Raw genomic sequence first — 4869 nt, 5'->3', positions numbered from 1 at the left:
CCCCCCCGCCAGCGCGGCACGGCAGGGGGCGGCCGCCGCGGCGCAGACAGCGCTGGGGAAGGGCCGTTAGGGCCGTTGGTGCGGCGGGAGCTGCCCCGCGGGCCCCCCCGGCGGTTTCGTAACCGGGTCCTTGCCGCGGCATCCCCCTCCTCGCCCGGCGCGGCGGCGGGGGGGGGCGGGGTGATCCCCCGCGGCCGCGGATTGGGCCGCCCGAGGCGGGGGCGGGACCGGGGCGGCCGGTGCCGCCCGCGGATTGGGCCCGGCGCAGGCCGGGGGGAGCCTGTCGCCAAGGCGGCTCGGGGTGAAGGTGAGCTGGAGGGCGCGCGCGTGCCGGGAGGCGGTGAGCTCGCGCATGCGCGCTGCGCCCGCGGGCGGCCGTTGGGGGGGGGGGGGTCTCCCGGCGACCGTTGGCTTTGAAGGAGGAGGGCGGGCGGCGGCCCCCGCCTTGCCGCTGCCCGCTGGGGGACGTGGCTGTGGGTGCTGGGCGGGCAGGCGGCCGCACTTCTCGGCGGGTTTGGGAGTAGCCTGCGTGTGTCTCTCTTTTGGTACTGCTGGAAAATCTGAACCCAGATTTAATATCCTTGTGCTTTCTGCTTCTAATTATTTACAGCGTAGGCGCTTCCCAAGTGCGATTAAACTGGGTTTGTCACGGTGGGGTTTGCAAACGCCTGGAGGACATGAAATGTTTTATGTATTTCGTAATGTTTATTGTAGATAAATTCCTCGAGATAAGTCATAAAACCAGATCTACATCTAGACAGCTGCCATTTTGTAGTGGTATAGGTATCTCAAGTGCAAAGAGTAAACAAATGATGAGCATGTTCCTTCAGCCTGGGAGTTTTGCCGTGCAGCCTGAAACTTTGGTTTATGGCCGGGCCAAGCTCCTCCTGACCTCAGTGGGGAAACTCAGCACACCAGGGCTATGTAGAGTGCTGGCCCCTGCAGTATTAACTTTACATCACCCTTTTTCTTTCTTTCCTTTCCCCCCCCCCCCTTTTTTTTTTAATCCCCCCGCTTTATTTTTTTTTTCCTCCTCCCCTTTAAATGACATTTCATAGCTTAATATAGCACAGAGGTGTAGCAACAGCTCTGGAATGCTTGGGGATAAAAATTGTGCTTGCATGCAGTTAGCCCCTGGGGCGCAAGGTATAAATAGGATCCCTCTGACAATACCTGGTGAAGTAGCATGCCAGCTGCAGGAAATACAATGTATGCAAAATCTATATTTAAATACATTAAGGCTGTGACGCATTGAGACAAAAGACTCAAATTTCATCTGACTCCATTCTTGGCTCAGGTTGCTGTAAACAGGAAAGTCAATAGTGCAAGTAAAGGACATTTATCAGCTTTAAATTTCCTGGCTTTTGTTCATGTTTGTTTTGTACATTTTGTATTTCCTTGTTTATATAGGATCCTTTTTTTTAACAATGACGTTTTTAGGCATACATGTTTACATATTAACTGATCTTAACATCATTACCTATCCAAAATTTTCATCCCTTTAGGTAAAGATAATCTTATTTGGCTATAATATCAGGAATGTATCACTTGTTGAATACTGTGATTTTTTTATTTTGTTTCAAATCTGTAAGCAGTTGACTGAAAGACCTGGGAGTCTTTGTAACACATGTGGGACATATGTAGTGACTGGGGATACTGTTTTGGTAGGATGTCTTAAGAAGGTCTGTTCCCCATATATTAATGCTAATATGTTGTAACTTTTTTTGGTGAGTCTGTGCCCTTCTAGGTGACCCTCTTACTATTAAAAAGGTTATATATTTTATAGATGTTTCTTTTTGCTGCCTGATTTTTGGACTTAGTTTCATGTCCAAATCCAGTTCTTGTTTCTGCTGGGGGATTTTTGATGCTACTGAGAGAGGCTGTTTGTGTGTGCCCTTACCTTAATTGTTACACAATCTTTACATTAAGAAATATTTTCTTTTTTTTTACCCAAAATGATATTTTACATTAATACTAAATATTTCTGTAGTGCAGCTAATTCCTTACCGTGTCAATGAGCTTGTTCATTCTGTTTGCTAATTCTTAGTCATCTTAAAGATTTCAGTCATCTAAAGGCATTCAAAACCTAATTTCTACTGTAAAACAGGAAGAATTAGAAAAAAAAATACTTTTAAACCTTTTGGTCTTTTTTGTCTTTCTATGATATAAAAAAGATTTTTTTTTTTTTTTTTTTTTATGGAGGGAAATCTTAATGGGGCTTTTTTTTTCCCCTCCTGTCTTTTAAAAGAATAAACAAGAACATGTGCTGTGGTTTTAGCTAACATGTTGGAGTAGGTAATAAACTGTGAGTTTATTGACTCTAATTTTTGTGGTAACCAAACATCTGAGGTAAGGCACATTTGCTGGTCACGTTACCTGAAATCACAAGTGAGATAATTGTAACTCAGTTCTGGTTAATTCTAGTCATAAGGCTTCAAGCGAAAACACCATTTATTTTATTATTCTATCTTCTGTGTCACCTCGGAGGCCCTGTTATGAGCGTCGTACCAGGTAATGGTAAACACAGCGCGGCTGCACTCCTTGTTGAGAGACGTCCTTACGAGCTCCCAGCAGCCAAAGGCGGCCATGCGGGCAGCGTGCTGTGCCGGGAGCGTGCTGGGCTGCGGCAAGTGGGTCCTGTGCTGCGAGCGCAGTTTTTGCCCCTCACCAGGGTGGCTCTGAGTTTGCAGCTCGCCTGTCGTGCTGCTCCGCACAGCCTGTCACAGGAGCTCGGGGCAGCACCTCTGCTGGCAGCAGCACAGCCTCAGCTGCTTGAAACTGCACCTGGGGGAGACCTGAGGATGGGGCTCGGGCACACCTGATGGCTTGCTGTTGTGGAGGGGCCTGTCTCCAGCCCTGGCTGCACATTGCTTCTGTTTCTCTCTGTCGCTTCTGGTGCTAGTGGAGTAGGTTGGCAGAAAACCAGCCCTACCAAAAATCACTGATGGTTGACAGAGTTGTAGGTGAAAGGATAGGGGTAAAATACACAAGGATGTTGCAGTGGAGAATGGAAGAGTGCAGTGAATACAGAAGAGAATGCAATGTAAAGTATGTATGCTCAGGAAGCAGGGTTGACTGGTGCAAGGTGTCAGGGCAAACACCTTACAGACCTCACTTATGGGCTTCCAAGTTAGGGCTCTGCATTATCTCTGTGCAACTTCTTGTGCAGACAAGCCCATAGACAGCATCAACTGGAAAGAAAAACAAGAGCTTGATCTTCCAGTGAGCTTAGTTCAGGGATGTGTGTGTGCAGATAACATTCGTGCAGGAATTCTGTATTTGTAAAGCATTTTTAGAACTTGTTGACTGAAAGCATGGCTTGTCTGTCTTTTGCAGTTTACTGAATGAACAGACAAGCTTTGTGATAGGTTTAAGGTTCTGTCTTGCTTATTCTTCATTTAAATTTACTGAAGAGATCAGACTGTTAAACTCTAAATGTTGGTGCTTTATAATGCAGTCTGTGGGCATGTCCACGTAACTTTATATACACAGAAGGTGCAGGTAGGTATGTTGCCTTGACATTTTGCCTGCTTCTGCACACTGAGGCAGCTAAAGTGGGGCACAAATCCCCTCTCCCTGTTCCTGCCGGGAGCTATACCCTCAGCGGCAACATTTTAAACTGCCAGAGCAACATCTGCAAGAAGGCAGTATACATGCTGTGATAGAGCTGAACTGGTAATAGTGTTACTGTTCGTCTTACAAAATTGCTTTGCTTAAGCAAACCTGCAGAAGTAATTTATTCTTTCCTGCATTTGGAGTTAGTGACATGCCTTTTTTCTTTTTAATTTAAGTGGATAGAAATTGGAGCATAGTGCTTTCAAAAGCAGTAATATCTGCACTGGAATGTAAGTCTTTTTCCTTTCTGTCCTTGTTATTTGTTCAATTGCAGTGTTTATCCCCTTGACTAGTTTCTGCTCCATAGATTTGTATCATTTCTTTAAACTCCCAGAAGATTTTAAATAATAATAATAATAAATAAATAAATTACTCACTAATCACTGATTTTGTGTTATTCCATGTTCCAAGCATGAAGGTGACACCTTGCTCCCTTTGAGTGGTCGTAACTCTAAAGGCCTGATTTCCATTTATTAATGGCTGCATTACATAGTATCTTCCAAAATGACATGTTGTCACATAATGAGAAAGATTGAATCTTCCTGCTTTTTCTTACATAGCAGGACAGGAAAAAAAAAAAAAAAAAAAAAAAAAGACACTGACATATATTCACTTATGATTTCGGTTTAGCTTTGCTTTGGAAAAGCTCTGCTAACTTCAGTAAAGTCATTCTGATCTAAATCTGTGACACAACAATCAAGCCTTTAGAGTTTATATTTATTTTACATAGTTACATTTTCCTTTCCTACTGCTGATGTAAGCTTAATTTCTGCCTGCTTGCATGGAAGTAATTGCAGATAAGTTCAGTGTAAGGGCTAGGCTGTTAGCAAGGGAACTAGTCATCCTAGTTGGGGGATGGGGGGGTTGTTATCTGACCAAGGTCATTACAGGATAACATTGTTGCAAAATACATTGAATGGAATGGAATAGCAGCTATAGATTAAACTACCTAAGGCTGCCCTGTTGCCTAATAATATTGCCCTGAAGCAATCAGTTCATCGCAACACTGTTTTTCAGGCAACAAAATGACAGCTGATTCTATTTTAATTCAAATTAAAATGAAATAGTTTGTAGGCTAAATGAGCTGCACTAAAAACTACCTTGTAAATATATGTATACAAGTTCATGTAAATTGTATAGAAAATGGTAGTTTTAAAACACTTTTCCTCAGTGAGTAAATGTACAATGTACGTTCTTTCCATCTTCTTTGTTAAGACAGTGCCTCTAAAAGGTGCTGTTTGAAAGAGTTGTTTA

The 4869-nt window shown here is 44.0% G+C and overlaps 1 protein-coding gene across 1 annotated transcript in view; it reads left to right on the top strand.

The window, feature by feature from the left end:
* The first annotated feature begins 289 nt into the window (after positions 1-289).
* The window catches only part of KLHL24 (kelch like family member 24), a 22919-nt gene continuing 18339 nt past the window's right edge, over positions 290-4869 (top strand). The window contains exon 1 of the mRNA XM_085306106.1: positions 290-307. The gene's annotated coding sequence lies outside the window, so the exon portion shown is untranslated. The remainder of the gene's footprint in view (positions 308-4869) is intronic.

Source organism: Rhea americana, unplaced genomic scaffold (assembly GCF_003343005.1).
Source record: "Rhea americana isolate MKP2758 unplaced genomic scaffold, rheAme1 scaffold_231, whole genome shotgun sequence".
Taxonomy (NCBI): Eukaryota; Metazoa; Chordata; class Aves; order Rheiformes; family Rheidae; genus Rhea; species Rhea americana.
The sequence above is the reverse complement of the archived record's forward strand: the minus strand, read 5'-3'. Positions and strand labels throughout refer to the sequence as shown.